This window comes from Hemiscyllium ocellatum, assembly GCF_020745735.1.
Source record: "Hemiscyllium ocellatum isolate sHemOce1 chromosome 27 unlocalized genomic scaffold, sHemOce1.pat.X.cur. SUPER_27_unloc_18, whole genome shotgun sequence".
Classification (NCBI taxonomy): domain Eukaryota; kingdom Metazoa; phylum Chordata; class Chondrichthyes; order Orectolobiformes; family Hemiscylliidae; genus Hemiscyllium; species Hemiscyllium ocellatum.
Window position 1 is genome coordinate 332665 of NW_026867485.1, and position 23205 is coordinate 355869.

At 44.8% G+C, this 23205-nt stretch overlaps 1 long non-coding RNA gene and 1 pseudogene across 3 annotated transcripts; both read left to right on the plus strand.

Moving 5' to 3' along the window:
- LOC132807535 (zinc finger protein 721-like) overlaps window positions 1-23205 on the plus strand; it is a 73609-nt pseudogene that overhangs the window by 44766 nt on the left and 5638 nt on the right.
- Window positions 2001-14719, plus strand: LOC132807532 (uncharacterized). Of its 3 annotated transcripts, none has more exons than XR_009641970.1 (3): window positions 2001-2127; window positions 3801-3884; window positions 14553-14719. It is a non-coding gene; the product is annotated as an uncharacterized LOC132807532 (long non-coding RNA). The 3 variants fall into 3 exon arrangements; XR_009641971.1 differs by lacking the exon at window positions 14553-14719 and adding an exon at window positions 7210-7257; XR_009641969.1 differs by lacking the exon at window positions 14553-14719 and adding an exon at window positions 4360-4786.

The window sequence follows — 23205 nt, forward strand, 5'->3', positions numbered from 1 at the left end:
AAATTCCCAGCTCGGCGAACAGAACCACAACAACGAGCACCCGAGCTACAAATCTTCTCACAAACTTTGAAATCCCTACTTTGGAAACAGAACCAGTCTGACTCAAGATTGGGTTGCAGACAGACTCTAACATGAGTGAATCAGATGGTTTTCTTTCCCCAGAAAATGATTTCATCATTAGATTCTGAACTCCAGATTTCTGACTGAATTCCAATTCCGCCATCTGCTGTGGCGGGATTCAAACCCAGGTGTCCCGAGGAGTCCCCAGAACTGGGTTGATAGTCCAGTCGATAATGGCACTCAGCCCTTGTTCCTTCAATCACCCTTTGCTGGCACATGAACTCACTGGTGCCTCCGTAGGTTAGAGGAGGGGGTGATGCCCTTCCCACACTGAGAGTAGGTGAGCATGCTGTGCCTGGTGTGGACCCGCTAGTGCGTCTGCAGGCTGGAGGAATTGATGAATCCCTTCCTGTGCTTGGAGCAGGTGATTGGCCATTCCCCTGTTGTGGACTCGCTGGTGAACTTCTAAAATCTCTAACCATATAATCGAGAAAAAAACCCACTCTATTCACTACTGCAGACTTACAGCAAGGTTACACGTTAAAAAGTGTGCACTAATCTGTTCCTGTGCTGTGAGCTCTCCTACACATTTTCCTCCAAGATCAGCTGTGAATTTTGCTGTTTTTAAATTTTTCCAAGATGTTCAGAGAGACATGATTTCAAACAGCAGAGGCAGTAACTATGCAGATTCACTGCTGTGTCCGTTAGTAATATACGTTTCTTTCTCTCTCTCTCTCTCTCTCTCCCTTACAGACCATGTGCTCACTGCCTTTGGCTGTCTTTCTCCATTTTAAAATTGCTGTTGTCTTGATTTTTTTTACTCCAAAGTTCCAAAACAATGCATCAACATATAAAACATTAATAGCTGTTCCTGGAATTCAAGGAAATCGCCTCCAAAACTCAAAATACCTCAAAAAAGGAGCAGCTCTTACAGCCACAAATTTTCCGGTCCTCCATCTCCATGACTCTATAACAAATGTTCAACGAACTAGTCTGCAATTTCCCACATATGGCCTCCCTCCCATTTTGCATACAAGTGTTACATTAGCATTTTTCCAAACCAATGGAACCATAAGATCATACGACACAGGAGCATAAATTAGGCCATTCAGTGCATCGAGTCTGCTCCACCATTCAATCATGGCTGAGATGTTTCTCAACTCCATTCTCCAGCTTTCTTCCCGTAACCTTTGATCCCCTTGACAATCAAGAACATATATATATCAAGTCTTAAATAAACGCAATGAATCTTTCCCATGTTCAGAGATTTTTGGAATTTTGTAACTAATGAATTCACTATCTCCACTGCCACTTCCTTCAGGACCCAGGATGTAGGCCATCAGCACCAGTCGACTTGTCTGTCCTCAATCCAAATAGCTTGCTGTGTACCTTTACCCTCTCAATGTTGATTGTTTAAGTTCTATCCTTTCTACAGCCTCTGACTTGCCAATTCTAACAGGAATAGTTCTGTTGTCTCCCAACGTAAAAACTGAGATCATCTCTGCCACTTCAGTGTCCCCAATGAACTAACAGTTCTCATCTTCCAAGGTACCACACTTAGCTCAGCGACTCTGTTCCCATTAACATACCAACAGAAGCTTTTGCTGTCCTTTTTGATATTTAGTGCGAGGTTTCTTTTGTAAGTTAACTTACCTATTTTTATTTATCGTTTTTACTATCCCTTTGTTTATGTTTGAAACTTTCCTAATGTTTGACCCTTCCAGAGGTCTAGAATAACATTTCACAACTGGCTGAAAAGTTATTAAAAAACTACTTTGAAACTTTTTTAAATAACACCTTTCTGGCGGCTGGGGGCCGGAAAAACGATCGCCCCGCCCCCATTGTCTCCGATTGGTTGGAGGGCTCCCCAACCACGCCCTCTCAATTGGTGACGACGTTGTCTGGACCCCGCCCCTTGTTTGCTGGCGCATGTGCAGTGTAGGTCCCGCGGCCGGACGAAGACAGTGTGACTGAGTGTGGGAGAGGAATGGCGCCGGCGGCTGAAGGAACAAGAACAGAAACCGCTGGAAAAGCTGAGCAGGTCCGGCAGCTCGTGTTGAGAGAAATGTGAGGACGTGTTTCGGGTCCGGGGATCCTTCTTCAGAACAGGACCAGGTTTCAGAAACATCCCGGGGAGGTCGCCAGGTCCGAGCGCCAAGACCTGGCTCCTGCCCCCGGGGAGAGGAGACAGTGAGACAGGGTAGGATTGGGAACCGCGGGAGGAGGGAGACTGGGGAGTTTATAAACTCCTAGGGGGAGGCCGCAGGCCGCGAATAAAAGCCCCACAGGCCCAGTGTTTACTTCACCGGGAAGGAGCTCTCGGGTTGTCCGGGCAACCAGCCGCCATCTTTGTGAGGGTCAGGCGCATGTTGTCTTGGGGCGGGGAGCGCGGGCGGCCATCTTGGTGAGGGCACCATCAACTGTCATTTCCGGGAGAGAATTCCAACCTCGTGGCAGCCCCGGCCTTGGCCGAGCTTCATTCCCCACACAGTGTAGTGATGTGCAGGTTAGGGGGGCTCAGCCATGCTAAATTACTGATTAATGCCCATGGTCTGGTTAGTGTATGTTGACCATGCTAATTTACCCGCAGTGTCCAGAGATGTGCAGGTTAGAGTGGACTGGCCGAGGTAAGTGTATCCATAGTGTTCGGGGTTCTGCAGGTTAGGGTGAAGGTCTGGACCCCCGAGATCGGTCAAAAGAATCACTGGGAGCTGAATGAAATAAGGCAGCCTAGCACAGATTTGTCCAGCAACACAGGTTAAAAACTTTATGTTCCGTGGCAAAATTACACAATTCCTTTTGAAAATTACTCATTATTTATTTTTGAAACAGCACAGCCTTAATGACAAGAAAAGACCAATAAAATGTAATAAGGTGACATGATTGACAGCAGGTTAGTCCAATGATATTTCCTGGGAAACAGATTGTTTTACGTGCAAAATCATCCCATGCTTGCTAGTTCAAGATTAGTTCGAATACCAAATTACTTATGATTCACATTATGCAAACTCCATTGTTCTCTTTTATTTCTAAATCCAACCAACTCAGCAAAGCAGCAATTCAAGTTCAATGTCAAATCATAACCTGAAGCCATTTTGTTATATTATTTTAAAATATTATTTAAAATTGAAATGCCATTTTGTGGTTAATAAAAACCTACATACACCTGTTGCTCCTAAATTCAAATTTTAAATCCTGATCTCAATAAAGCAGCAGTTGTCTCATTACCCAAAAGGGTGAGACCACAAATAATATCAATACGGTTTTGATGGCTAATAACTCCTGAAAATCCTTCTACAAAAAAAAGTCACTGAGAGCTGCATATCCCAAAGTGTGCTATTCCTGTTTTGTAGAGCTTTTGGATGCTTCCATTCTGTGCAAAACTCAGGGGAGACTATGTTCCTACAGTTACAGCACGAGGAGTACTTACTTTATTCAAAATAATAACCAAGTTTAGTGTAGGTAAGGGAGGGACCTTGCAAATAAGAGGCCTGCCTATCTTTGTGACTTCCTTGAGGCTGTTCAATAGATGGGTCTTTCAGTAAGAGATGCGGTTATTGTCCCAGAACAGTTCCACCCATCCCATAATTGGGAAGACATTGGTGCCATTAGGGGTCAAAAAGTCTTTTGCTGAAGTCAGCACATAACAGACCACTTCATCCCTGCCAAATATTCTATTGTGACTTTGAAGAAACAAATTGTAACCGAAAGATAACATTTCCCTATCTTCTCTTTTGCAGTGTGACCTATTTGGATAGGGCAAGGCTTACCAGGGTAGCCCACAGCACAACTGGTATCAAACTGGCACACAACACCTTTACAGGGTAAAGACCGTTTAGACTTGTTCTGTAAATGAACTGTTCAAGCTCTGACCACTGCAATAGTCATTCTTGGTAATGTTCAATCCCCCAGCATTTGGATGGGTATATGAATAGGAATGGTTTGGAGGGATATGGGCCGAGTGCTGGCAGGTGGGACTAGATTGGGTTGGGTTATCTGGTCAGCATGGCCGGGTTGGACCGAAGGATCTGTTTCTATGTTGTACATCTCTATGACTCTATAAATGGGTGATCTAATTGTTCGTTCACAACAGTAAGTAAACATCCTTCAACATCCATCTTTTGAAGACCATTCAGGCTCATAGAAACTTCAATCAAATCACCCCTTGCTATTCCAAACTCTGGTTGAAAGTCAGACCTGCCTGACTAATGATTTCCCATAAAACAGTCTGTTCATTGTGGGTGTCAATCCAGTTTACCTTCTGTGAATTGCCTTTAAGGCATTTTCATTCTTCCTTAGGTAAGGATATCAAAACTGAGCACCGTGTTCAAGATGTAGTCCCACCAGTGCTCTGTAACTGAGGCATAATCTCCTTACATTTATGTCATTGGCCTTTCTAATCACTTGCTGCGCTTGCATTCTAACTTGTGACTTTGCAAGGCCCCTGGATCCCTCTGCATCTCAGAATTATGCGGTTGTTCTCCAAATAGGTAATAAATTGCATTTTACCATATTGTACACCACTTGCAAGAGTTTTGCTTATTTATTTAACCAATCTAACAATCTGCATCCTTGATATGTCATCCCCACAATGTACTTCTCAATCTATTTTTGTGTTTCCTGCAAATGTAACCACATACCTTTGATCCCCTCCTGTAAGTCATCTATATAATTGTAGAAAGTTGAGGAGCCAGCAGAGATGCCTGTTGGAACCCCACCATACTTTCAAATATACAACCAATTTGACAAAAGAACCATTCTTGCATATCCTGTTTTCTGCCAGTCAGTTGATGTTCTATAACTATACTTTACACCATGAGCTCCTCTGTGCAATTTGCTTTTCGTGAAAACATGTCAAACACCTTTAGGATATTCAAGTTCAGTATATCCACAGGCTTCAATTTCCATACTCTTTCAAAGAATTCCTTTAGGACGGCATGGTAGCACAGTGGCTCCCTCTCACGGCCAGAGACACCTGTTTGATTTCAGCCTTGAGTCGACTATCTGTTTGGAGTTTGTATGTTGTGTCTATGTCTTTGTGAGTTTCCACTGGGGGCTCCACAGTCCAAAGATGTGTAGGTTGGGTGGATTAGCCATGCTGGATTGTGTAATGTCCTTGGATGTACAAGCTAGGTGAGTTAGCCATGCTAAATGCAGGGTTACTGGAGTAGGGTGGCAGTCTGGATCTGGGTGGGATGCACTTGAGGGTTGGTGCAGGACTTGATCGGCCAAATGGTCTCTTTCCGCACTCTCGGAATTCTATGAATAAATTGGTGAAACAGCATTTTGTTTTCATATTAGCATGCTGATTCTTTTCAATTACCACGAGTTTTTTGACATGGTGGTTATAATCTCCTTAATTGATTCAAAAACAAACGTTTAATTGCCATTGACTCAAGGGATTCATTTTCCATGATGTATCTTTCCCTTCTAGAACAGAAGTATTAAATATGTTACTCTCCAGTCTGAGGAAAATTTGCCTGATCTAATAAATCTTGGAAGATTAACATTAATGCAAATATGAACTCATTAGCCACCTTTTAAAATTCTATGATGAAGTCCACCTGTACCCAGAGATTTGCCAGCCCATAGCACTATCAGTTCGCTCAATAGCATTTATCTAATGATTCTCATTTCACCAAACTCCTTTGTTTGTTCAACCTATGGGGTTAAAGGCAGGATTCTTGACAGTGTGGTGGAACAGAGGGATCTTGGAGTCCAAGTCCATAGATCGCTCAAAGTTGCCACCCAGGTTGATAAGGTTGTTACAGAGGTGTACAGTATGTTGGCTTTCATTAGCAGGGAGATTGAGCTTAAGAGCTGCAAGGTTATGTTGCAGCTGTATGGAGTACTGGTTAGATCACACTTGGAATATTGTGTTCACTTTTAGTCACCTAATTTTAGGGAAGATGTGTAGGGAAAATTTCCAGAGGAAACATCACAGAAGCGCTTCACAGGAGGCTCCCAAGCACTGAGGATGTCACCGAGACAGGGGACGAAACGTCTGCAACACCCATTCCCAGCTCGGCGAACAGAACCACAACAGGAAGATGTGTAAGCTGAGAGAGGGTACAGAGGAGATTTACCTCGATGCTGCCTGGAATGGAGGATATGTCTTAGGTTGAGGGAGCTAGGGCCTTTCTCATTGGAACAAAGAAGGATGAGAGGTGACTTTATAGAGGTATACAAGATGTTGAGAGGCATAGATAGAATGAATAGCTAGAGACTTTTTCCCCAGGTCAGAAATGTCTGTCATGACGGGGCATAATTTTAAGCTAATTGGAAGAAGGTTTAGGGGAGATGTCAGAGGTAGGTTTTTTACTCAGAATGATGAGTGCATGGAATGCACTTCCAGGGTTGGAATGAGAGTCAGATACATTTAAGGACATTTAAGCGACTGCTGAACAAGCACATGGACGGCAGTAAATTGAGGGGTGTGCAGGCTCTTCTCATCTTCAAGTTGGATAAAAGGCTGATACAACAGCGAGGGCTGAAGGGTCTGAACTGTGCTGTATTGTTCTATGTTCTCGCTCCAGAACGATGCAGCAGCAGTATTGGAAGAACAAAATTGCATCAAACCCCTTGACACTTCCAGAGATGGGCACTGTCGATGGAAACTCAGTTAAATTCTGCAGGCAATCAGGTGATAGCCAGGGTGGCGGGGGGGGCGGGGGGGGCAACAATCGGGGAAAAGGGTTTGAAACATTTTTTTATAAAACGCTTGGACAATGAAAGGACGGGTCTCCTTTTTGTTAACCCTGATTTGGTTTGAGTTTTAGCGAGCAGTCTGTCTGAAGCTACTGGGGGAAGAAAGGTTCCCTGATTCAACAAATGTTTCTGGCTGACTGTTTCTCACTTACAATTCCTGAAGAAGGGCTTATGCCCGAAACGTCGAATCTCCTGTTCCTTGGATGCTGCCTGACCTGCTGCGCTTTTCCAGCAACACATTTTCAGCTCTCTCACTAATGTCTCTCCTGTAAGAACCTGTGTTTGAACTGACCGTTCTTTTTTGCTGTAGGGGTGTGTTTATGAGAATGCTTCAGGAAATCTGAACAGCTCCTTTTTAAGTTGCGGGGAGGTTGTGACGGTCGGGTTTATAAATGGATGCTATTCTAAATTCTGTTTTCTTTTGCTTGTGTTTTCATGCAGAGGGTGGTGTATGGATGTAGTGAGCTGCCAAAAGAAGTAGTGGATGCTGGGACAGTGGCAATATGCAAAACCCTTGGGCGGCATGGTGGCTCAGTGGTTAGCACTGCTGCCTCACAGCACTAGGGTTCCCACGTTCGATTCCAGCCTCTGGCAACTGTGTGTGGAGTTTGCACATTCTCCCCATGTCTGCACGGGTTTCCTCCGACAGTCCAAAGATGTGCAGGTTCGGAGAAATTGGCCATGTTAAGTTGCCTGTAGTGTTAGGGTGGGTTACTCTTCGGAGGGTCGGTGAGAACTTGTTGGGCCGAAGGGCCTGTTTCCACGCTGTAGGGAATCTCATCAATAGGCACCTGGATGGGTGTATGAACAGGAAGGGTTTAGAGGGGTACAAGCCAAGTGCTGGCAAACGGGACGCGATTAATTTCGGATATCTGGTCAGCATGAATGAGTTGGACCAAAGGGTCAGTTTCCAGCACTTGGCCTATATCCCTCTCAACCATTCCTATTCATGTCCCCATCCAGATGCCAATTAAAAGCTGCCATTGTACCAGCCTCCACCACTTCTGGCAGCTCATTCCATACATGCATCACCCTCTGTATGAAAAGGTTGCCCTTTAGATCCCATTTAATTCTTTCCCCTCTCACCATAAACCCTCTGGTTCTGGACTGTGCAACCTCCAGGGAGATTATTTACCCTATCCATACCCCTCATGATTTTATAAGCCCATATAAGGTCACCCCTCAACCTCTGACACTCCAGGGAAAACAGCCCCAGTCTACTCAACCTCTCGGCAACATCCTCGTAAATCATTTCTGGTAGAGAAGTCAATGATTTGGGTTAATACCTGAAACACTGACTTCACTGCTGGTGCTGCCTGGCTTGCTGTGTTCTCCCAGCCTCCTGCTTGCCTACTCTGGATTCCAGCATCTGCAGTTTATTTTTGTCTCTAACGAACGGCAGAGCAGACTCGATGGGCTGAATGGCCTAACTTCTGCTCCAATGGCCTTGCAGGCTTAGGTTTGTGCAGATTGTTTCAGTGGGAACGTGCAGTCCTGGGCTCAACGAGCAGCAGCGCCCAATGGATCAAAGTTCATGGAATCACAGAATCCCTACAGTGTGGACACAGGCCCTTCAGCCCAACAAGTTCAAACTGACCCTCTGAAGAGTAACCCACCCAAACCCATTTCCCTACCCTATTACTTGACATTTCCCCTGACTAATACACCACACCTACACATCCCTGAACACTGGGAAAATTTAGCATCGCCAATCCATCCTACCTGCACACCTTTGGACTGTGGGAGGAAACCGGAACACCCAGAGAAAACCCACACAGGCACAGGAGGAGAATGTGCAAACTCCACACAGATAGTTGCCCCAATAGTGGAATCAAAGCTGAGTCCCTGGCACTGGGAGGCAATGCTACTCACCACTGAGCCACTGTGGGAGTGGGTGCAGTCCAGCAGAAAACAAAACAAGCCCACCAACTCTCCCACTATCAGACTGGGCAGGAGGTTCAGTCCTGGGGGTGACCCACAGCAGCCTCACTGGCAGAATCCGATTGTTGGGAGCACTGGTGCCCCCGCTGGTGCCTCTGCAAGTTGCAGGACTGGGTGAAGGCCTTCCCACACACAGGGCAGCTGAAGGGCCGCTCGCCGGTGTGAACCCGCTGGTGCTTCAGTAAGTCAGAGGAATTGCTGAAGGCCTTTGCGCACTCAGGACAAGTGAATGGCCTCTCCCCGGAGTGGACCCGCCGGTGGATCACCACGTGGGAGAAATTGCTGAAGGCCTTACCACACTCGGGGCAACTGAAGGGCCTCTCCCTGGTGTGGACCCACCGGTGGGTCAGCAGGTTGGAGGCATGGGTGAAGGCCTTCCCACACTCAGGGCAGCTGAAAGGCCTCTCCCCAGTGTGGACCCGCCGGTGGGTCAGCAGGGCAGAGGAATCGCTGAACCCCTTCCCGCACTCTGGGCAAGTGAATGGCCTCTCCCCTGTGTGGACACTCTGGTGCCTCAGCAGGGAAAAGGCCTGGGTGAAGGCCTTCCCACACTTGGGGCAGCTGAAGGGCTTCTCCCCTGTGTGGACCCTCTGGTGGGTCAGCAAGGCGGAGGAACTGCTGAACCCCTTCCCACACTCTGGGCAGGCGAATGGTCTCTCCCCGGTGTGGACACGCTGGTGCTTCAGTAGGTCAGAGGAATTGCTGAAGGCCTTCCCGCACTCGGAGCAGCTGAAGGGCCTCTCCCCTGTGTGGACCCTGTGGTGCCTCAGCAGGGTGTAGGAACTGCTGAATCCCTTCCCACACTCAGGGCAGGAGAATGGCCTGACCCCAGTGTGACTGCGCCGATGAGCATCCAGGACAGACAGGACATGGAAGCCTTTCCCACAGTCGCCACACTTCCAAGATTTCTCCACGGGGCGGGATTCCTCGGGTTTCTCCATGGCTGAAGCTTCAGCGGTACACAAACACGTGTACAGTCCCTCCCCACCGTGAATTCCTCTTTCCAGGCTGGATAACTGTTTTAGGTTCCACACTCAGTGCGCTGTAACAGTAGGATCTCTCATTCCATCCCACTGATGCTGAAAACGGACTGAAACAGGGACCAAAAAACTTTGCTCCTTCTCACAGAATCTTAGTCAAAACTCGTTACAGGCCCAATGGACTGAACGACTGTCAGACATTGACGTGAAATTGAGGACAGCAGACGCTGGGAGTCCGAGTCGAAAAGTGTGGAAAAGCACAGCAGGTCAGGCAGCATCTGAGGAGCAGGAGAGTCGGTGTTTTGGGCATAAGCCCTTCATCTGTTGATTTTTAAACTTCAGTTTTCAGATCAAATACTCTGTAAAAAGAGATTACAAAAGTCATCATTGTCACTGAGACGGTCTATAGCCTTAAAACTTGTCTTTAAACATTTAGACTAAATGTAATGCTGAATTATAGAACACATTTATTGCACTAGAAAATAGACAGACAGCAAGGCTCAGAAAAGGGGGAATCTTAAAGAATGCAAAAGACAGGGACACCTGGACTTACCAAGTGCTGTAAGACAATTAAGAATGTTTGCCTTAGCATTGGTGAATCTGTATGAACAGGACACCAAGTGATAACATTCACAGCCGTCCCCTTGTGAAATTAATGAGAGTGTTTGATTCTGACCCTGAAACGAAACTTGGTACTATCAAAAGCTTTGTAATTAACGGTCAGTTGCTGTCAGTTATAATGGATTCTTATACCCCTTGCAAGCAGGGCAGTCACAGAGAAAATAAATCTTTGCTGTTACAAAACCCTGACCTGAGAGTTCAAAAGGACACCAGTTTTGTGCTGAGGCTGTTGAATCCAGTAGAAAATTAACTCTTAGTGCTTAGCTGCTATGGATTGAATTTAATTGCATTTTGAGAATTTTTGATGCTTTTGAGTAGCCAATTCTGGTTATGAAATGCAAACTCTCTAAAAGGAAATATTGATAAAGCTTTAACTTACTTGCTGTTTTTACAGACCTTACAGACTGCCTCACTATCAATTCTAACTAATCAGATCTTATGTCTTACTTGAATTTCAATCACAAACTTGAAAAGAAGGCATGTTTCATTCGAAGACGAATGAATCAGTTTAAATGAAACCTCACGGTAACATCTCAGCCTCAGGGACAGAATGATTTAGGGCTTAAAAAGCAGGAGTCTGCTCCCAGCTTAGAAATTTATTCTAGGTTGAATATTGAAGAGATTCTTGCACAATGTGTCGGGAAACCATTTTATGATTGAACATTTGCCCTCCTTACTAAGAAGCCGTTTTATAAAACAACTGTATCTGACATGTGAGCTGTGCGAGGTTACCTTGTGAACTCTCCAATTAGCTGAGACTGGTACCTCTTTATGAGAGGAGTTTATCTCGCTCGCAGGCGCCTAACTCAGCTGTTTTTCCCACCTAGCGAATGGCTTCGGGCCTGTAGGAGTGATTAGTCAAGCTTCACAGATCTGTCAATGAGCTTTTCTTCCTTATGAATTATTGTCTTTCACTGTTATCTGTCTAATTAAGAACATGCAATTCCTTTTTCAAACTTTTGTAGAAAGGAAGCCACTTTGTATCAATACATTGGAGTCGCCTGCTGGGCATCTGGACAGCTGGTAACCTACTCTCTTAGATTATTAGAACCTAGTTAGTTTAGCTTATAGGTATCAATGTTATGTTGTCACAGTGATGCTATTAGTGAATAAAGGGGATAACTAAAATTATACTAAACTGTCCATAACAGGTTTTTATTCCAGACTTCCAAACAGTATGATTTCCGGGACGAACCAAGAGAGAGGCTTTACAGATCTGAGTCCACAAGGGATTCCCTGGGCGGTCTCAAATCTTCACTTTGACATCAGTCCAGGTAGAAATTCACAACAAGCAATTCTTTTTCTGCAGAACAAATCTTTTCTTTTGTTATTCCACAAAATTGAAAGCACCATCCCACCGCCCCCCCCACCCCCCCCCCATCCATTCTCACTCCACTCTAATTCTCCTGAAGGGTGCTAATTCAGGATCTTACAGGGCCAAAAAAGTAAAAACATCTCTTTAGAATAACTCTACCTGAAAGTTAACATCTTTCACAACATTGGGATACTGCTCAGTGTGAGCAGATCTGATTTTGGGAAGCAAAGAAAAACTGTATAAATTCAGGATAAACCTTCAATACAGCGTCTTTAGAAACGACCAGGCACGGGGTCAAGGCATTGACACCAACACCAGAGAGAAACTAAACATACAGACATGGCAAACCATCAGTCTTTAATCTTTCAGAATGGGTTGTAAGTATCATTAATATGTAAATCTCAGAACTTCTTACAAATCACCTTCTCGAGATAACTTAAGGTTTGTAACGAAAGGTGACATCTCAGCTCAGACAATGCATTAAAGGTATGAGGTCACAGTCAGTCTGTATCCCAATTTTGAATCTGACAGGTTCTGTTTCCAAAGTGAAATTTACAAAATATTATATGCATGTACTGCCTGCATTGACTGCCAGCAGATTGCGCATTTTTTGAACAAAATCAAATTTTTGGATCAGAAATTGGCTAGCTGAAAGAAGACAGAGGGTGGTGGTTGATGGGAAATATTCATCCTGGAGTTCAGTTACTAGTGAGGTACCACAAGGATCTGTTTTGGGTCCACTGCTCTTCATCACTTTATAAATGACCTGGATGAGGGCATAGAAGGTGGGTTCGTAAATTCGCGGATGATACTAAAGTCGGTAGAGTTGTGGATACTGACTAACGATGTTGCCAGTTACAGAGGGACATAGATAAGCTGCAGAGCTGGGCTGAGAGTTGGAGTTTAATGTGGAAAAGTGTGAGGTGATTCACTTTGGAAAGAGCAACAGGAATGCAGAGTACTGGGCTAATGGTCAGATTCTTGGTAGTGTAGATGAGCAGAGAGATCTCTGTTTCCAAGTACGTAGATCCTTGAAAGTTACCCAGGTTGATAGGGCTGTTAAGAAGGCATACGGTGTGTTAGCTTTTGTTGGTAGAGGGATTGAGTTTAGAAACCATGAGATCATGCTGCAGCTGTCCAAAACTCTGGTGCGGCCAGATTTGGAGTATTGCGTACAGTTCTGGTCACCGCATTATAGAAAGGATGTGGAAGCTTTGGGAAAGGTTCAGAGGAGATTTACTAGGATGTTACCTGGTATGGAGGGAAGGTCTTAGGAGGAAAGGCTGAGGGGCGTGCGGCTGTTTTCTTTAGGGAGCAGGTTGAAAGATGACTTAAGTGACTCAGAAGATAATCAGAGAGTTAGATAGGCTGGACAGTGAATGCCTTTTTCCTTGGGTGGCAATGGCTAGCACGAGGGGATATAACTTTAAATTGAGGGGTGATAGATATAGGACAGATGATCAGAGGTAGTTTCTTTACTCAGAGTAGTAGAGGTGTGGAACGTACTGCCTGCAATAGTAGTAGACTCGCCAACTTTAAGGGCATTTAAATGGTCATTGGATAGGCATATGAACGAGAATGGAATAGTGTCGGTTAGATGAGCTTCAGATTGGTCCCACAGGTCGATGCAATATTGAAGGCCAAAGGGTCTGCACTGTGCTGTAATGTTCTATGTATCTCTAAATATAATTCTGCAAATACAAATTCACCCTATACACTTGTATGCATGTGTGTGTGCATGAGAGAAAGCAAATGTCGATGTCTATGCTGTTTGTCTCTATGTCTATTTTGATAACAAATGCTTTATTTCTGTAAATGTTGTTATAAATCAGAGTTGGGTACTAATAGTTAGATGTAAGGGAGAGAGAATTCCTCAAGTTAGGTACCATAAGAATCCAATCCATCTGAAACTGCAGATGTTTGGACTGTGGGAGGAAACCGGAGCACCCAGAGGTAACCCGCACAGACAGAAGGGGGAGAACATACCAAAATTCACACAGACAGTCACGAGAAGATGGAATCAAATCGCTTCTAACAATTCTCCCACACCTGCAAAACCCTGAACACTGTGGGTAATTTAGCAGGGCCAATTCACCCTAACCTGGGCAAAGATAAAAATCACATGACACCAGTCCAACAGGTTTATTTGGAAGCACTAGCTTTTGGAGCGCTGCTCCTTCATCAGGTGGTTGTGGAGTATAAGATCATAAGACACTGAGTTTACAGCAAAACACTACAGAGTCATGCCACTGAAATTATACATTGAAGCACCCTGGATTGTAAAGTCTTTCATCCTTTAGAATGAGTTGCTGGTGTCATTAATATGTAAATCCAGAACTTCTGATAAGACACCTACTCGAGATAACTTAAGGTTTTATTAGAAAAGATGACAACTCAACTCAGACAATGCATTAAAGGTGTGAGGCCAGAGTCTGTCTGTATCCCAGTTTTTGAGTCAGACTGATTCTATTTCCAAAGTGGAATTTATAAAATATTCCATGTATTGTCTGCCTGCAGATTGTGCATTTTTTGAGCAAAATGCACAATGTATCTGCAAATACAAATTCACCCCATAGACTGTGTGTGTGTGTGTCGCGCACATGAGAGAGAGAAAAAGTCTCGTTCCATACTGTATTGCACAACAGATGCTTTATTTCTGTTGATGTAAATATTGTTATAAATCACAGCTGGGTACTAATACTTAGATGTAAGGGAGAGAGAATTCTTCAATTAGGGCACTATAAGAATCCTGGCAGACCCCTATTTCTAGTTTACTTGCCAATGAACAGACACAAGCACCTATTTAATTCTAATTTTTCGCCTTTTCTGTTATATTTTCTGGTATGATGATATTCTGTGTGTGGATGATCTACAGGCTGGGAGATTGTAGGTTGGACTTTGATTGAGTGAATGATTTATTGTTCCAGAAGGTGTCAAAGGAGGTTAAAGCTTCAGCAGAAATGAAGCACAGCTGAGAACAGACAACAACTGTGTGGGAACAGGAAGATCAACCAAGGACAAAGAAACCAGGACCTGAAATCTGAGCTGACACCAGACTGCCCTGTGGTCAGTGCTTTGATTAGCAGTGTCACCCCTCTACCTTTACCTAGCTTCCCATTCGACTTGAATGCCACATCTCCCCTCAATATTTAGGATCCACTCCTTGTCACCCTGAAGCTATGTCTCTGTAAGGAGTCTCAGATCATAATTATTCTCTTCAATGTGAGTAGTCAATTCATTCATTTTTGTTACGTTGCAGCGCTATTACGACACGGGTAACCCCCTCTGCTAAATTAAACCAGCAGTATAGAGATAATTCACCCATGCAGTAATATGTTAACATTCGAGAGGCAAAGAACTATCCCAAAGGTAAATATTTAAAGTGAAAATTTAACAACTTTACTCTTTACGTCCAACAGAGAATTTTAAAACTCACAAAAATGCCCGGTTTTTAGTCCAAACATCGGATCATTTTATTGGTGTTAATATTATCAAAATACTTAATTCAAACTTGATTGGACTTTGGTATTTTGGGGCAAAATTTAAACTGATTGGCCAAATTTAAATTTGTTTGTGCCTCATGGCAACCCAGTTGCTCTATTTGTGTTGACCAAATATTACATTCCCATCTTGTTTAGAACATTTTGTTCTGCTCGATTTGTTAACTCTCTTCAAGGTACAGTACCTCTACCCCTTCATAACAAGCACACAGTCAGATACTGACCTTTTAGTTTTATTGTTTGTAATGTTTTGAATCCAGTTTTAATTGCTGGTACGTTTATTCTCCTTGTTCCTTTCTATTGTTCTCTGATGTCCATTTTCCACATCACTACATTGCTTATCTACCTTGATTTGGATTGGCCTTACTAAATTGCCCATAGTGCCCAGGGATGTACAGGTTAGGTGGCTTAGCCAATGGGAAAGGCAGGGTTATAGTTTTGTCATAATAGAAGCAGGAGTAGGCCATTTGGCCTGTTGAGCTGCTTCACCATTTATTAAAATCGTGGCTGATCTATCCATCATCTCAGCTCTTCTTACTTGCATTATCCCGACTACCCTTGATTCCCTGATGGGTGGGGGCAGGAGCAGGATGCTCTCTGGAGGGGTCAGAATGGACTTGATGGGCTGATTGGCCTGCTTCCACACTGTAGGACTTCTATGATTTACCGCAGTTGTGTTTGCCTCAGATCACAGCTCCCAGAATCTCCCACCTTCTGCAAATCAAAAGACAAGTCCCCCCCGCCCTCTTGTATGTATGTTATCTAAACATACGCTTAATCATTTCTAGTGAACACAGCCCACGCCTCCCGCTGCTGCCTGTAACCTTTACAATGCTGATGTAACAATGCCATTCCTGCAGTACTGAAAACTGTAAGGCTTCTAACAATACCAGTTACTCATTCACCGCTCCTGATGGACAGCATTGGAAACAAAACATCGAAGGCTGACAGAAATGAGCAGTTTAACTCAAAATTCCACCTAGCCCTTCACTGGGCACCCCAATCAGCACACTGTCCTTACTGCTGGTCAGCCTTAAAGCTCTTCACCCCCACAGTGCAATGAATTCCCACATTCCACCAAAATCCTAGAAGTACTCATGTACTCAGTTGCTGTCTCACCAATTAAATATTTCATTGTAACTTCTTCTGCTTCCAGTAAAGGCAAAACATCTTTGAAAGTTGCTCTGAAAGTCCACTCTTCACAACAACACTTCTGTTTTCACGCAAGATGATTAAAGTCATACAGCACAGAAACACAGCCTTCAGTCCAACTCATCCTTGCTGACCAGATATCCTAAACTCATCTAATCCCATTTGCCAGCATTTGGCCTGTATCCCTCTAAATCCTTCTTATTCACATACAACGTTTAAAAGGCATCTGGATGGGTAATTGTAGCAGCCTCCCCACTTCCTCTGGCAGCTCATTCCAAACATGCACTACCCCCGTGTGAAAAAGTTGCCCCTCAGGTCCGTTTTAGATCTTTCCCCTTTCACGTGAAACCTATGCCCTCTAGGTTTGGAGTCACCTACCATGGGGAAAAGAGTTTGGTTGTCCAATCTATCCATACCCCTTATAAACTTCTTTAAGGCCACCCATCAGCCTCCAATGCTCCAGGGAAATTATCCCTGGCATATTCAGCATCTTCCTATCGCTCAAACCCTCCAACTCTGCCTACATCTTTGTAAAGCTTTCTGAATCCTTTTAAGTTTCACAACATTCTTCCAGAGGGCGGCAACTGGAATTGCACACAGTTTTCTAAAAGTGGCCTAACATGACCTCCCAACCCCTGTACTCAATGCTCTGACCAATAAAGGAAAGTGTACCAAATGCCTTCTTCATTATCCTGTCTCCCTGCAATTCCACTTTCAAGGAATTATGAACCTGCAAGGACACTTTGTTTAGCAACACTCCCCTTTAACTATGTAGGTCGTGCCCTGATTTGCCTTACAAAATGAAACTCCTCACATTTATCTAAATTAAACTCATTCTGCCACTCCTTGGCCCATCAGCCCATCCGATCAATTCTAATTTATATTGAACTTTGTTTCCTCTCTCATCCCCTAAAAGCTGAGAATCTCCATCCCACACACACTTCCTCCATTCTGACTTTGCTGAACCTAATTCCTGCTGTAACTCATCCTGAAGGGTGTGGTTCATCCTGATTAACAGGCCCACTCACTCGGGGAGGTGGAGATCAAATTGAAACAGACAGAATTCTGACTGGCCTGGACAGAGTTCAGGGGAAGATGTTCCTATTGGTAGGAGAGTCTAGGACCTGAGGGCACAGCATCAGAGTAAAAGGAATATCTTTTAGAACAAAGATAAGGTGAAACATTTTCAGCCGGTGAGTGTTGAATATGTGGAATTCATTGCTACAGAAGGCTGTGGAGGCCAGGTCACGGAGTAGATTTCAGATGGAGATAGATGGTTCTTGAGTATCAAGGGGATCGAGGGTTACAGAGAGAAAGTGGGAGAATGGGATTGAGAAACTGATCAGCCAGAACCTAATAGTGGAGCAGCCCTGATGGGCTGAGAGGCCTAATTTCTGCTCCTGTGTTTTATGGTCTCTTGCTGTCCTGGACTAGGAGTGTGCAAATTGGGAGCAGGAATAGGCCATTTAGCCTGTCGGGTTGCACCAGCATTGAACAGATCATAAGTAGATATGATCTAAAGGGTATAAACAAGGACTGCAGATGCTGGAAACCAGAGTCTAGATTAGAGTGGTGCTGGAAAAGCACAGCAGGTCAGGCAGCTCCTCGGATGCTGCCTGACCTGCCATGAATATACCTACATTCAGGTTAATAGGCTGGAATTTTTTCCACTGGAGCAGAGGAGGATTATAAAATCGTGAGGGGTATAGATGAGGTGAATGGCCAAAATCCTTTCTCTAGGCTGGGAGTTCAAGACTACGGAGCAAATTTTGAAAGAAAGAGAGGAGAAAGATTATAAAAGGACATGACGGTCTCCATTTATTCCGCCCCCAAGAGAGTGGTTTGTGTGTGGAATGAATTTCCAGACAAAGGGGTGGATGCAGATACAGTTAGAACATTTAAAAGACATTTGGATTAGTACATGAATGATGAAGTTGATTTTAAATAAATGTGAAGCACTGGATTTTGGAAAAGCAAATCAGAGCAGGACTTATACACTTTATGGTAAGGTCCTGGGGTGTGTTGCTGAACAAAGAGACCTTGGAGTGCAGGTTCATAGTTCCTTGAAGGTATGCTTTCCTTTATCGATTACAGCACTGAGTAAAGGAGTTGGGAGGTAGGTGAACCTCTAAGGGGAGCCTTTTCACACAGTAGTGCATATATGAAATGACCAGCCAGAGGAAGTGGTGGAGACTGGTATAATTACAGAATTTAAAAAGGCATTTGGATTGGTCTATAATAGAAGGGATATGGGCCCGGGCTGGCAAATAGACTACATTAGGATAACTGGTAGGCATGGACAAATTGAACGAAGGGTCTGTTTCTGTGCTGTACATCTCTATGACTCCAATATAAAAGATTCAGAGGGATATAGGTTTAAACACAGGCAGGTGGGTCCAGTTTAGTTTGAGAACATAGTCAGCGTGGATTAGTTGGACTGAAGGGTCTGTTTCTGTAACTGATTTGTACTGGTCTTGCCTCCCCCATAACCATCACTTCTTTGTTGTTCGAAAATCAGATGAACTCAGCCTTGGATATATTCAGTTACTCCCAAACTGCAGGAAGGCGTCCCCACTTCTCAACTCAATTCTTCTTGCTAATATCCCACTTGCCTTGCTCACTACTTCCTGCACTTGTCTGACAACTTGCACTGACTGGATTAGAAGGACGCAGAGACTCCTTTGTACATCCACACATCATTTCTGATGCAAGGCTCGAGCCTGAAATGTCAATTCTCCTGTATTTTCCATTGAAAAAAGACCTGGACTAACTTTCCCAGAGTCTCTCCCCCCTCCCTGGATTCACTCCGTTTCCCTTCAGTTCCTGAATGGAAAAGGGGTTGAGAAAAGAGCGTGCTGTACTCACAGATGTTGGAGAGAGGAAGGAAGTTGCAGTCTGGGGTGAAGCTCAATCTTCATTCAGAGAGAGAGGAGCAGCAGCAGCAACTTCAGAAGTTCATGGTCCTACTTCCGCATCCAGACAATGGGTTTGCTGTGATTGGCAGGAGGACCAGTCTCCATCCGGTCCTCCAGAGCTTCTCATTGGTCCATCAAAACAAGATCACGGAGTGTTTCCGCCGCTTTTGCGTGAGTATGCGTAATGTTTTGCTGACACCGTGGAACATGCGCACTGGGTTGCTGACACCGAGTAGCATGCGCAGTACGGAGATGTTGGCATTACTGACAGATTTTCAAAGTTAAAATTCACACAATGCCAGGTTTTAGTCCAACAGGTTTATTTGGAATCACTAGTTTTCTAAGCGCTGCTTCTTCATCGGTTGGTTGTGGAGCAGAATCATAACACACAGACTTTATAGCAACAGGATTGCAGTGTCATGGGATGTAATATTAAACAACTTCAGCTGACCTCTACCATCTTTTAGAATGACCATGTTAGTTTTGATTCCTACATCTGTAAATCCCAGAACTTTTCAAAAGTTACGTTCTCAAGATAGCTTTTAACAATAGGTGTCATCTCAATCAGATAATGCATTGAAGGTGTTAAGTTAAAGTCTGTCTGTGTCCCAATGTTAGGTCAGACGGATTCTATTTCTATCTATCGTGGTATTACAGAATCTTACGTTTATGCGTTTTTGTGCAAAATAAAATGCGATTCTGCAAGTACAAATTCAACCCACAAATTTGTGTGTGTGTGCGCGCAGGAGAAACCGAGTGATCATGTGTGTGTGAGAGAGTATAATGGGGTATAAGTCTGTGTGAGGGTGTGTGTGAGTGAGTGAGTGAGTGAGAGAGAGAGAGTGTAGTGGCGTCACCTGTAGTGTGACATGAACCCACAGTCCTGGTTGAGGCCACCTCCATGGGTATTGAACTTGGCTATCAGTCTCTGCTCAGCCACTTTCCTTTTTTGCCTATCCTGAAGTCTACCTTGAAGGATGGTCACCCGAAGGTCCAAGGTTCAACTGGGAGGGAACACTCCTGGCTGGTGATTGTTGTGCAGTGTCCATTCATTTGTTGCTGTAGCCTCTGCTCGGTCTCACCAATATACCAAGACTCAGGGCATCGTTGCCTGCAACGTATGAGGTAAACAATGCTGGCTGAGTCACATGAGTACCTGCTGCACTCATGGTGGGTGGTGTCCCCATGTGTAATGGTGGTAAGCGTGTCAACACTCTGATACGTCTTTCATCATCTGCCGTGACAGAGTTGTATCGTGTTGTCCTGAAGGCTAGGTGGTTTTCTGCGAACAATTATCTGTGTAAAGTTTAGTGGTTGTTTGAAGGCGAGAAGTGGAGGCATGGGGAAGGTCTTGGCGAGGTGCTCATCCTCATCAATAATGTGTTGCAGGCTGCGAAGAACGTGGCGTAGTGTTTCGGCTCCTGAGAAGTACTGGACAACAAAGGGTACCATTTTGGTTGCAGCTCATGTCTGTCTCCTAAAGGAAGTCATTACAGTTTCTTGCTGTGACACAATGGAACTGGCAGTTGATGAGTTGAGCATTGTACCCCGTTCTAATGAGAGCACGTTTTGTACTTCAAAGTGTCTGTCATGTTCCTCCTCACCTGAACAGATCCTGTGTATGTGAAGGGCTTGTCCAGAGGGAATGGCTGTTTTAATATGTTTCACTAGAGAAGTGTAGCACTGTCAGGTTATCCGTGGGTTTGCGGTGTAGAGAAGTGCTGAGATATCCATCCTTGATAGAGCTGCATGTGTTCAAAAATGAGACAGATACTAAATAGTGTGACGAGTGTGATGGTGGGATGAAACTTGTTAATACCACAGTATCGTTGTTTCAGTGACTCCTCACTTGGGTCCAGAGGAAGAAATGTCATTCATATATCTAGTGTATAGTGTTGGTTGGAGGTCCTGTGCAGAAAAAAAGCCTTGTTCGAAACTGTGCATGAAAGCGTTGGCATACTGGGTGCAAATTTGGTCCCCATGGCTGTTCCATGTGTCTGGATGAAGAACTGGTTGTTAAAGGTGAAAATGTTGTGGTTGAGAATGAAGCGGATGAGTTGTAGGACAGTGCTCAGAGATTGGCAGTTGTTGGTATTGAGTACTGAGGCTGTTACCGTGATGCCATGATCGTGAGGAATGCTGGTGTAGAATACTGACATGTTCACGGATTCAACTCGTCTGTGGATGCTGAGCTTCTGGAAGGATTGGATCAGAAGTCTTGATGAATGCTGTCAGTTCACGGTTGTGCTCTTTGGTCAGATCTTCTGGTAGTTGCCTGTCGTGTTCCTGTTCAGTTGTTTGTACACTTCCTTGCAGAACTGAAAATGTGTTGCTGGAAAAGCGCAGCAGGTCAGGCAGCATCCAAAGAGCAGGGGAATCGACATTTCTGGCATGAGCCCTTCTTCAGGAATGAGAAAGTGTGTCCAGCAGGTTAAGATAAAAGGTAGGGAGGAGGGACTTGGGGAGGGGCATTGGAAATGCGATAGGTGGAAGGAGGTCAAGGTGAGGGTGATAGGCCGGAGAGGGGGTGGGGACGGAGATGTCAGGAAGAAGATTGCAGGTTAGGAAGGCGGTGCCGAGTTTGAGGGATTTGACTGAGACAAGGTGGGGGGAGGGGAAATGAGGAAACTGAAGAAATCTAGGTTCATCCCTTGTGGTTGGAGGGTTCCTAGGCGAAAGATGAGGTGCTCTTCTTCCAGCCGTCGTGTTGCTATGGTCTGACGATGGAGCCCCAGGACCTGCATGTCCTTGGTGGAGTGGGAGGAGGAGTGAAGTGTTGAGCCACGGGTGGTTGGGTTGGTTAGTCCGGGTGTAGGTTGGTGGGGTGGTAGGTGAGGACCAGTGGGGTTCTGTCCTGGTGGCGATTGGAGGGGCGGGGCTCAAGGGCGGAGGAGCGGGAAGTGGAGGAGATGCAGTGGAGGGCATCATCGATCACGTCTGGGGGAAATTGCGGTCTTTGAAGAAGGTGGCCATTTGGGTTTTACTGTATTGGAACTGGTCCTCCTGGGAGCAGATGCGGCGGAGACGAAGAAATTAGGAGTATGGGATGGCGTTTTAAAAAGACATGAGGGGCACCTTTTTATTTTAAGACAGAGAATAGTTCTCATGTGGTATCAATGTCCAGAGGAGGTGGTGGATGCAGGTACAGTTACAGTGTTTAAAAGACATTTGGATAAGTACATAGAGTCATAGAGATGTACAGTATGGAAACAGACCCTTCGGTCCAACCCGTGCCTGCTGACCAGATATCCCAACCCAATCTAGTCCCACCTGCCAGCACCCGGCCAAATCCCTCCAAACCCTTCCTATTCATATACCCATCCAAATGCCTCTTAAATGTTGCAATTGTAATAGGAAAGGTTCAGAGAGTCTGGGCCAAACACTGGCAGGTGGGACTAGTTTAGTTTCAGAACACAGTCAGCATGGACTAGTTGGACTTAATGGTCTGTTTCTGTCCTGTATGACCCTGTAACTATCCTATACTGGTCTTAAAACCAGTTTCTTACCTTCCCCAATACCCATCCACTTCTTTGTTCTTCAAAGTCAAATGAACTCAGCGTTGAATACATTCAATGACTGACCTAACTGCAGGAAGACATCGCCACTTGTGAACCCAACTTCTCTTGCTAATATATCACTTGCCTTGCTGATTGCTTGCTGCTCCTGTCTGACAACAGACAGTGACTGGTGTAGAAGGACGCTGAGGCCCCTCTGTCCATCCACACATCATTCCTGATGAAGGGCTCGTGCCCAAAACATTGACTCTCCTCCTCCTCAGTTGCTGACTGACCTCCTGTGCTTTTCCAGCGCCACACTTTTCAACTCTGATCTCCATCATCTCACTTTCGCCACATTCAACAAATCACCATTTAAACAATGCGCCTCTTCTCTGCGTTTTTAATATCAAAAGCTTTAGATTGTGTCAATTCATTTGCCATGTGTTTGCAAATTGAGACACAGACCTGGATCAACTTTTCCAGAGTCTGTCCCCTCCCCCACGCCTCAATTCACTC